Source organism: Myotis brandtii, unplaced genomic scaffold (genome assembly GCF_000412655.1).
Source record: "Myotis brandtii unplaced genomic scaffold, ASM41265v1 scaffold229, whole genome shotgun sequence".
NCBI lineage: Eukaryota > Metazoa > Chordata > Mammalia > Chiroptera > Vespertilionidae > Myotis > Myotis brandtii.
The window spans coordinates 736,993-748,408 of record NW_005358611.1 but is presented as its reverse complement, the minus strand read 5'-3'; the positions used below and the strand labels follow the sequence as shown (position 1 = coordinate 748,408).

At 47.1% G+C, this 11,416-nt stretch overlaps 1 protein-coding gene across 1 annotated transcript in view; it reads left to right on the top strand.

Annotated features, from left to right (window-relative positions):
- PACRG (PARK2 co-regulated) overlaps positions 1-11,416 on the top strand; it is a 177,881-nt gene that overhangs the window by 48,883 nt on the left and 117,582 nt on the right. The window lies entirely within an intron of this gene.

Below are 11,416 nucleotides of genomic sequence, written 5' to 3'. Positions count from 1 at the left end.
GCCGAGGAGCACATGGCAGAGGGCGGTGCCTCCCGGAACTGCCTGGTGCCGGGGCCTCTCCACTTTTCTGAGACCGGGCAGCCGGCCGGTCCCAGGCCGCCATCAATGATGGAGCTGGTGGCGGGGCTCGGAGAGCAACAACCATTTATCTCCCCAGACACGTCCTGTCCCCCGGGGCACTTGCCAATGGAAGCTCTCATTCCCTAAGGGGACAGGTCACGGGAGCAAGCCCAGCCCTGCCCCTCCCGCCTGCAGACGTGTCGCCTGCGTGGCTGACAGGCGTGCCCGGTGAGGGTGACCTCCGCCGCAGGAACCTTTGCAGCACCGACACTTTTTTGACAAAAGGTTAATTGGCTGCAGAATAGATGTATTGCCTAATGGCTCCGTCTAATTCGGCCGCGTCTCTCGCAAAGGCTCACTGAGGTTATTGGTAAAAACTCGTCCATCTCTTAACCGGGGAGGCTGTTCCATTTAATTTGAACAGGAATGGCCATCTCTCACCGGCGTCCTCTAGTTGATTATTTTTGTTACCCACGGCTTTGCTTTGGGTGGGATTTAGCAGCCAGAAGGGCTTCTCGGCTGGAAACAGAAAAGCCTGGTAACGTGTGTGTGTGTGTGTGGTGTGTGTGTGTGTGTGTGTGTGTGTGTGTGTGTGTGTGTGTGTGACATCGGGGTAAGGAACATAAAAGGGTTTTGCCAAATGTCATGTAAAGTAGGCGACTGACCCATCTAACTGAAAAGCCCACGGTAGTGTCTGAAGGCGAACGTAGGAATTGTTTGTAATTAGTAGCAAATGCATTTATGCTAATAGGTAAAACGATCGAGTTGAGGAATTCATCAAATTATCTTAGAAAGGCTCATTGGTATTAACTTCTTCCTTTTTTAATGGAAAAAACAAAACGGATTGTTTGCCTTATTTCTAGTATGTCTGTATGTGTTTTCATATAATTATCAAACATTTCTAAACCTTGAGCAGACATCTGATAATCAGTTATTGAACTTAGAATTGTTACAAATTATTTGGCATGAGAAATCTGAAGGGGTCCTTGTTGAATTTTGTCACACATTTTTTAGGATGATGAAGGACATTATTACCATGTTTTTAATCATCTCTATTAACATGCAAAATTAGTTATGTGAAAATGTGCATATTTTAGTTGTAGCATACTAGTAAGTACATATTCCCAACACTTGACCGTGGTTTGGGGTTTGTTTATATTTGATTATGTTTGTTTGTCTACTTACTGTTTTACACAAGATAACACAGTGGAGGTTCCTAAATATGAGAACGAGTATGCCACATTTCTTTATAAAAAAGTGAATGGTTTTGGTCTTTTAAGTAATTAAAGGACATAAAAATCACATCAATAAAAAGAATGTATAGGTGTTTTGACCGCAAATAATCCTGTGGGTAACTGTTAGAAATGTCATGAGACTAGAAAAAAATTCATCTTGACAATAACATGTAAGGAATCATTTTGCTGTATCTCTGCTAATCCAACAGTCCGGAGGGACGTAACCTGCTCTCCTTTTTCCAGTGTCATTAATTCTTTTAAGCAACCATTGACTGCGGTACTGATGCAGCGATCTGAAGCATCAGAGAAGGAGGAGGCAATGCATTTGCTGCCACGGGTAGGAGAATGGCGTGCCTGTAAAGAAACGTCTTATCCCGGGACCCGTAGACCTCGCTCTTCTAAAGTTGTGCTGAACACTTTTCAGTTGTGCTATTTTAATCCTGGAAATGAGACGCTGAGGTGATGAAGCACAGGCTTGATATTCCTCTCTCTTCCTTGGCACGTGCACTGTGGGGGCCCTCGGTACCTGCTAGGAGCCCGCGACTCTTCTTTGGGGTGCATTTCAAGGAAGGGGTCTTGCATATAGAACAGTGGTTCTCAACCTTCTGGCCCTTTAATACAGTTCCTCATGTTGTGACCCAACCATAAAATTATTTTCGTTGCTACTTCATAACTGTAATGTTGCTACTGTTATGAATCGTCATGTAAATATCTGATATGCAGGATGGTTTTAGGCGACCCCTGTGAAAGGGTCGTTCGACTGCCAAAGGGGTCGCGACCCACAGGTTGAGAACCGCTGACTTAGAGTCTCTGCTCTGAACCTTGCAGGCTGGTGGCATCTCAGGCTCCTCCCCCTCATGAGGCTGAGGAGGCCCCGCCCAAGGTGTCAGGCCCCCTGCTCCTGGCTCTGGATTGGCTGGCCGACCACCATCAACAGGACTCCAAGGTTGTGTCTTGTAAAGGACATACTGAGCCCCGAAAATAGAAGGGAGACTTTGAGACAGGTAGATGGCCATGCATGTTTAGGTCTCTCAGTCCACATCCTGAACTGGTGTCACAGTTCGGTGCCTATGGAAACGGCCATTTGTCCCACCTGCCAAATGACAGGGCGGACATAGGGCCGCTGTCCCTGCCCTTTGATGATCCTGGAGGAATCTCGGAGGTCGCAGCAGCGAATGCAGCGCTCAGCCGGGCCAGGGCCCCGCTGCCGAGCTGCGCCACAGATGTGGCCGCTAAGCACTTGCAATGAGCCCAGGGAAACCCAGGAACTGAAATGCTAATTTTCATTAATTTTAATTTGAATGGCCGCATGGTCACCATAGTAGACAGCGCTGCTCAATTAAGATAATTGCAGTAAAAACCATAAAAAGCCCAAGCCTGCTACCCAGACAGAAGACTGTGGGGAGGTGGGGCTCGCTGTGAAAATGAGCAGATAGGGCTGATGGTGTGTCGTCCGGTCGCGACCCACAGGTTGAGAACTGCTGACTTAGAGTCTCTGCTCTGAACCTTGCTGGTTGGTGGCATCTCAGGCTCCTCCCCCTCGTGAGGCAGAGGAGGCCCCGCCCAAGGTGTCAGGCCCCCTGCTCCTGGCTCTGGATTGGCTGGCCAACCACCATCAACAGGACTCTGAGGTTGTGTCTTGTAAAGGACATACTGAGTCCCGAAAATAGAAGTGAGACTTTGAGACAGGCAGATGGCCATGCACGTTTAGGTCTCTCAGCCCATATCCTGAACTGACATCAAAAGGAAAAGGCCATTTGTTCCACCTGCAAACGGTAGGGCAGACCGAGGGCCGCTGTCCGTGCCCTTTGATGATCCTGGAGGAATCTCAGAGGTCGCAGCAGGGAATGCAGTGCTCAACCGTGCCAGGGCCCTGCCGCCGAGCTGCGCCGCAGATGCGGCCGCTAAGCACTTGCAATGAGCCCAGGGAGACCCAGGAACTGAAATGCTAATTTTCATTAATTTTAATTTGAATGGCCACATGGTCACCATAGTAGACAGCGCTGCTCTCGATTAAGATAATTGCAGTAAAAACCATAAAAAGCCCGAGCCTGCTACCCAGACAAAAGACTGTGGGGAGGTGGGACTCGCCGTGAAAATGAGCAGATCGGGCTGATGGTGTGTCGTCGTCATGGCCGTCCTTGCTTAGCACACGTTCCTTGGCAAATACGAGAAAGTCTTACAAAATGTTTGTGGTGACATTGTCTATGGACAGGTCAGTGGCAAGATGAATAGATCTGACCTAGAAGATGAAATCTACCAGCAAGCTCTGCCAATGCTTTTTTATTTTTCAATATTCATTTTCTAAATATAGCAAAGAAATTTGTGATTAGCGATGGTTAAAGCCATAAAACGCCTCATAATTAAAGGGTGTCCCAAAATTCACGCAAGAAGTAATTTTGATAGAAAACACAGGTTTATAATTAAAAATTGTAAATTTTTTATTGATTCATAAAGTATACAGTATAGGGCTATGTATGGAATAGCATATAGTTTATGCCAACTAGCCCACAACCACCCACGCCTTGAAGGAGGAAATTGAGCGCTGTGTCAACGAAATTCAGCCACATTTATGCAAAACGGTCATGGAAAATCAGGCAATAACAGTTAATGGTGCTCGCTATGGCGACATGATAATCCATTTACCAGACATCCTATTCCATACATAACCCTATACTGTATACTTTATGAATCAATAAAAAATTTACAATTTTTAATTATAAACCTGTGTTTTCTATCAAAATTACTTCTTGCGTGAATTTTGGGACACCCTTTACTTAAACATGGCTAACCTGCCCGTTTTCTGCGTTTCCTTGGCTGTCCTGACACCAGCAAACGTGACTTGGTTCTGTCCGTGTAGCTTCCACGTCCAGAGCACAGGCGCCAGCAATGGCACAGGGCACACCTTTCTGCTGCCTCGCAAAGCAGTCACGGTGGGACCAAGGGCCGCTGAAGCTTGTGTCTGCGTTTGCGCGTGTCCGTGTGCATCCCTGACTCCTGTCGTCGGCCTCAGACCGCGAGGACAGCGCTGGGGGTAGAGGCGGCCTCCCGCGCCGCATCCTGGAAGAGAAGAAATGTTACACAAACTTGCAGAATGTCCAGGTGTTGTCTCCCCCTCCGCTCGGAGGAGGGTGGAGGGAGGCCTGGGTGTAGAAGGGGGTCCTTCGCTGGAGAGGAGGTTTAAATTGCACTAAAAGCCAACATTAAAGCATGAGTCACAGGGGAATATGAAACGATGTGGGTGTTGGCACTGCTTTCCTGTAAACCATCCTCTCTCCCGCCTCCAGACAACCCTCTCCCAGCATACCCCCCCCATCAGTTTAAATCAGCCTCAGGTCTTTGATCCTCCCTCCGCTCCAGCTTCTCCTTCCTCTCCTTCCCAGTCCCCTGGCCCTGCCTCCTCTCGCCTCCCCTCTCTCTTTCCTTTCCTCTTTTCTTCTGGGACCCCACGTTCCCCCTCTAGCTCCTCCAGCGTTGATCCAGGAGAAGGAGCCAGGAGCCCGTCCGAGTTCTCTGTTTCGGACAGGATCTGTGTCATTGGGCGGAGTCACCCAAATGAACTTGAAGAAATAGCGGTTACTGGCACCGTTAACGAGGGACACACGCATGAGTCAGAGGTGGCGCTGTGAGAGTCGCCGTTTTTATATAAATTGCGATTCTGAGCCATTGATTTAAAATAGCACTGGAATACACGTCATTTTAAAATAACCACTTGTGTGCAGATCCCGGGAGAAAGCTGGAGAAAATTAGTCACACTGGGTTTTTAAAAACAACGAAACGGCATTAGAGACCATTTCGTCTGGAGACGAAACCAGCTGGGGCTGCACCCGGTGAGCCTCACCCTTGCAGTCCCGAGGCTGCTGGCTGGGGCATGTCCTGGAAGCCCCTTCCCCATCGCCCAGCCACCGTGCCCTGCGCGGACTGTGACCTCCACTGACCTGCTAGGACCGTGCGGGGGGAGGCCGGGTATTAGGGAGTTTGGGTAAAAGGATAGAGGCCCCGTAACTCCAGCCAAATGAGGATGCGATACTAGCCCTGTGCCAAGTGCAACTGAAATCGCGAGTCTTCACATTGTCTAAGGAGGGGGAGGGCTCCAACCGGGCTTGTCCTGGCCTCGGATCTCCCATCGGCACCTGCCAGCCCTTGTCCCCAGTGTCGTGGTGGGCAGTGGGCATCTTGGTTTTTATCTTTAGTGTGACATGTAAATGATCTTTAGAGCCAACAATATTGAAAGAAACTCAATAAAACCAGAACTGGTGCGCGTAGCGGGTGAGAATGGACTCACACAGCCTCCCTTTCTGCCTGAAGTGTGTCTTCCCACCGGCCTGTGGGAGGTGCACGCAACCCCCCTCCCCACCCACCCACACCCCCTGAGGTTCCTGTAGTAATGACACAGTTACAGGTTGACTAACACTAGGATCCTAAGACTTCGTTTTTCTGTTAAAAAGTGACTTCATTAATGAATGTGAAGTAGGTAACTGAAAACACACTTTTCTATGTTTTGACCAGTGAATTCTATAAATGCATTCATTTCTATATCGACACCCCAGCTTATTGCTACAAGGTTGCACGTTGCTTTACACAGTTAAAATATTATAAGAGAACGAAAACCAGGTAGGGGCCTACAAGGTGCAAAGCCAGGCCAGGAAGACAGCGCAGCCTGGAGTTCCCTAAGGCGGGGGTCCCTGTCTGTGCCCCTATTCTATGCCTTCACCCCCGCCCCGCCCCAGCCTAGAGCAGCAGCGTCTGCCCAGTGCATTGTGGGTGGCGGTGAGCCTGCTGGAGCAGGTCCCTCACCTTGACCTCCATTGACGCTGCTTCACTGGCCATGTCTGTCTGTCTGTCTGTCTGTCTCTCTCTCTCTCTCTCTCTCTCTCTCTCGGCCTCGCTTTCCAGTCTGAAAAAATGACCATGCACGTGATGTTGGACATGGCTGTCTCATGGGGAGCTCTAAGAAATACCTTGTCATAATTACTAAAATAAATATATTTGGATGCTCGTGAAATACCTTAATACGGATTAGAAATTAGCCACCGAGACCAAGTCTCTGGGGATATATGCGATAGTTTCGGTGGGTTGCACTTTTATCCTGAAAACGCTCCTCATATTGTACGTCCATGCTCTACCAAAGGCTACTCATTTCTTAATCTCCTTAAAGTTCAAAATGACAAGTTCATTTCTTTTTCTCAACGACTAGTAAAAATGTGCGTCCCCCTGTAACATCCAAGGAAAGAAAACGCTGGGCACAGGTGGGCTGGATGCTTACTCATTTCTCCTGAAGGTGGCCGGCATCACCTCCCATTCTGCGTCGCCCCACAAGTTGCTAATACTCGTGTGTGACTGTACTCAGAGCCTTTCTCTGGTATGCTCTCCTGTCTTCAGTTCTTGGTGTCATGAACTGTAGAAACTGTGCCAAGGGGGCCGTTTTCATGGACGTAACTGATAATTCCCTGTTAGGAAAAGGCTGCTGACTAGAATTATTATGAAATGTGTACTGGTTTGCATACAGTTAAAACCAGCCCCAAACCATGACAGCGCGCCGTCTGTAGAGGCTGTTGCATTTTGAAGGAAGGCACACTGATGCGATACCTGATCCATCGTCTTCGGTATATTGCTGTCAGAATTCTATGGCGTTGGATTAATATTTCAGCCCTTTGGTGGCTTCAGGTTCTAACGTTTCAGTATCTTGAGGATTCCAAACGTTTATCTATTACCCCACCCAGGGGAAGCCAGTGCTGATGTCTGAAATCTTACAGGCAAGTTTATTTCTGAGCTGAGTAATTTGTTTCCCATGAGGGAGCGTGAATGTTCTGGGAGAGTCTGGGCTTCGCGTCCTCTGCAGGCAGCCAGAGTGCGGGTTTGGGAAGCAGGCCTTCCTAGCATTTTATTCCTCTCTGTAAAAAATCAATAAAATATATTTAAAAAAATATTTCAGCCCTTTGGTGGCTTCAGGTTCTAACGTTTTAGTATCTTGAGGATTCCAAACCTTTATCGACTACCCCACCCAGGGGAAGCCAGTGCTGATGTCTGAAATCTTATAGGCAAGTTTCTTTCCGAGCTGAGTAATTTGTTTCCCATGAGGGAGCGTGACTGTTCTTGGAGAGTCCGGGCTTCGCGTCCTCTGCAGGCAGCCAGAGTGCGGGTTTGGGAAGCAGGCCTTCCTAGCATTTTAAGGCACATTTCACCAGAAAAGTGACAATTTACCTGCTTTTTGGTTCCACTATTCATTCCTCTGGGACTCATTGTCAGAGCTCAGTCTTGGAGTCTTGAGGAAAAGGGTCCCCTGGCCATTAACGCGCTGGACCGAGTGTCTGGAGGCGGCCGCATCCACAAGGAACGCCGGTCTTTTCTTCGATGCAGATGCCTCTGCCCAGAAAGTGTGCGGTGGGAAAACACAGCCAATGCAGGCAGCCAGAGTGCGGGTTTGGGAAGCAGGCCTTCCTAGCATTTTAAGGCACATTTCACCAGAAAAGTGACAATTTACCTGCTTTTTGGTTCCACTATTAATTCCTCTGTGGTTCATTGTCAGAGCTCAGTCTTGAAGTCTTGAGGAAAAGGGTCCCCTGGCCATTAACGCGCTGGGCCGAATGTTTGGAGGCGGCCCGCATCCACAACGAACGCCGGTTTTTTTTTTCCGATGCAGATCCCTCTGCCCGGAAAGTGTGCGGCGGGAAAACACAGCCATGGCTCAGAAATACCTGCAATTTAAAGGGGCCAGCTGACCTCTGACAGCGAGATGAAGGGCTTTCTGCTGAATGGGCCGGCGCTCGCCGCCGCCCGGTAATTTATGTGAGAAATTAGTGCGAACGGCTCACTTTTACGGGCAGGGCTGCCTGTAGCCAGCCTGCAGGAACCCTCCTCCCCCGCGCCTCCATCTGCTCTTCAAGCGAGGGCATATGCCAGCTCTTCCAGCTTGCACGTCCCTGATTTACAGCCCCGGAAAGTGGCAGAGAGTGAAAAGAAAGGCCGCCTGTCGCTCTGTGACGTGATGTGGTGGGCACCGGCCCCCACAACTCAGGGCCAGGGCCCAAGGGAAGCGAGCAGCGCTGTGAGCTTCAGACCCCTGGTCCGGGGAGCACTGGAGGGAAATTTCACAAATCACTCCCACTTGTCACGTTAAACGGTCCCCACTGTGGAAATGGAGGAGCAGCCACCGTAGCCCGTTTGGCTCAGTGGATAGAGCATCAGCCTATAGACCAGTGGTTCTCAACCTTCTGGCCCTTTAAATACAGTTCCTCATGTTGTGACCCAACCATAAAATTATTTTCGTGGCTACTTTAAAACTAATGTTGCTACTGTTATGAATCATAATGTAAATATCTGATATGCAGGATGGTCTTAGGCGACCTCTGTGAAAGGGTCGTTCGACCGCCAAAGGGGGCGCGACCCACAGGTTGAGAACCGCTGATATAGACCAAAAGGTCCTGGGTTTGATTTCAGTCAAGGGAACATTCCTTGTTTGCAGGATCCTCCCCGGCCCAGGCCCTGGTCAGGCTGGCTCATGCTGGAAGAACCAATTAATGTGTTCCTCTCACATCGATGTTTCTCTCTGTCTTCCCTCTCTCTTCCACTCTCCCTAAAAACCAATGGAAAAATATCCTCGGGTGAGGATTACAAAAAGAAAAAAAGAAATATGGGAGTAGCCCTTGGTTTCGTTAGGGTGCCACAGCTGCGATACCCCCTTGTCACTCGCTCACCCATGAGTGGGCTTGCTGCCGCTCCCCCCTCAGATCTTGTCGTTTCCGGGGAATCGGTGCTCTAGTCTGGACAGTAGCGTCTGTTGCCGCGTCAGGAAATCCTGTGGGGACCCAACGCGGCACTTTGGCGACATCTCCGCACCTGCCTGGAGGGAGTGTCTGTTCTTTGCAGGTGCTGATTTCATGAAGGCTCCTGTCTGTCTTATCACCTGGCACACAGCCCTTTTCTTTGCTGAAGCACTTTCGAGATCAAAAGTTCTTTGACAAATGACAAATGAAATCAGAGTAAAAAGGAAAAATCGATGTTTGCTTGATTTTTCATTTAGGGGTCGAAGTGTCTCTACATTCGCGGCTTCTAGGTGCTCCGTGAGCTTCCAACCCCCTGCAGTTGTGTTAAAGTTTCTCCTTTTCTTCCAGGTAAAATCTAAATACGATGTTAATGCATAATCATATCAATTTTAATCAATATTCGAGGCAACAATTTTAGGAAATTACATTTTATTTTTGTCACAATGAAGGTTATTTGTGACAAAAACCTTGAAAGTTTTATGGTAGGATAATCAGTTGAATCATGTAAAAACGTATAAATTTGTACCTGTGTTATTAAGATTTTACTCTCAATATGAAATATATACTAGTACATGTTTATTTCATAAAATAAAATGTTGAAAAGTAGAAGGAATAAAGAAATCACTCATCATTCCACCATTCATTGAATGCAACTGTGTCAACATCTTTCAAAGTATCCTAGTACGTCTTATCTTTCTTTTTGTGTAGGTGAGAATAGTGTACAACTCAATTTTTAAAAGTCTTATTATTGAATAAGCATAACCAATGGACATAAGACACTGGGGGGTAGGGGAGGCCAGGGGATTGTCAAGGGCGGAAAAAAAAAAGGAGACATATGTAATACTCTTTGTAATGCTTTAAGCAATAAAACAGTAAAAAAAGTCTTATTATTGAAAGTATTCCATATGTCCCCCTTTTCCCCCCAATGACCCCGCTCAGGCCCTCACCACCCTCTCGTCTCTGTCCATGGGTTGTGCATATCTGCGTACAAATTCTGTGGTTGATCTCTTCCCATCCTCCTCCACCTTCCCTCTGAGACTCATCAGTCTGCTTCATGCCTCTATGTCTCTGGATCTATAAATAAACTGAGATACAACTCATTTAAAAAATTTGTCATTATATGAAATAAAAATTATTGGCACTTACTAAATTTTCTCATTTTTTTGAGTTTTGAACCAATAGATGATTGCTGTAGAAAATTTGGAAAATGGATAAAATTTATACAGAAGACAGCATTCATCTGAGATCACAACTTTCAGTATAGTATTGATGTTTTAGTTCAGCCTTTCTTCTACATATATATTATACTTTATTGAAATTATGTTTCATATGATGATTTTTAAGAAAATCAAAGGAACATTCAGGGATTAATTAGCAGAGGAGATGAATAATGGACATAACTGCCACTGGAGTATAAATTATTATTAGTTTTCCCCAGCTTAACTGCAGCAACTAACAAAAAAGACAATCATAGTTTAGTATGCTTTTTAACAGTCTCTTAAAAATTTATCTTTATTGTTGAAAGTATTACAGTTGTCCCCCCTTTTATAATCCCACTGGCCCTCTCCACCCTGCCCATGCTGCCCCCCACCAAGCCTTCCAGTGGTCTTTACTGAAGACCTTGGAGGAGATACATGCGAATACGTGCCTGTGGGCTCTGCTTTGGCAAAGGTTACACGTGGCTTCTCGTTTCTCATGCCCGTGCCACGGCGCCACCATATAAGTGGATTTGTCATTGTGAGCACCTCATTTTATTTATGGAGAACAGGAACGGATATTAAGAAAAAGAGATTGAATATGAACACACATTGCTTGATTTGGGGACAAGTATAAAAATGGACAAAGACCATTGACAGAATCATGAAACAAATCTCTGTTCCCCATCTAAGATGTATCACAACAGTCCTACAGAATTTCAAAGACTGTGTTCCAGTCTGAATAAGGGACAATCCATAAAACTTTTAAGCCATAAATTTTCATTTCTTGAGTTGTTATTTAAATTCATATCTCTATACATGACCATGGGTTGACTATTTCTGAACTCTTGAATTTTTTGAAGACATATTTGATCTGTTTTTGTTTGATTACTGATTTTCACAGTCTGGGTAATTGCAGCATCTATACTAATAAAAGGGTAATATGCTAATTAAACCGGGAGACCTTCCAGGAGACCTTTCAGATGTCCTTCCAGACAAAGCCATGGTGGCAGGGCCAAGGCAGAGGCAGTTAAGGGCGATCAGGCCAGGAGGGGAGGGCAATTGGGGGTGATCAGGCCAGTGGGGAGGGATTTGGGGGCAAGCAGGCCAGCAGGGGGGCAATTGGGGGTGATCAGGCCAGCAAGAGGGGGCAGTTGGG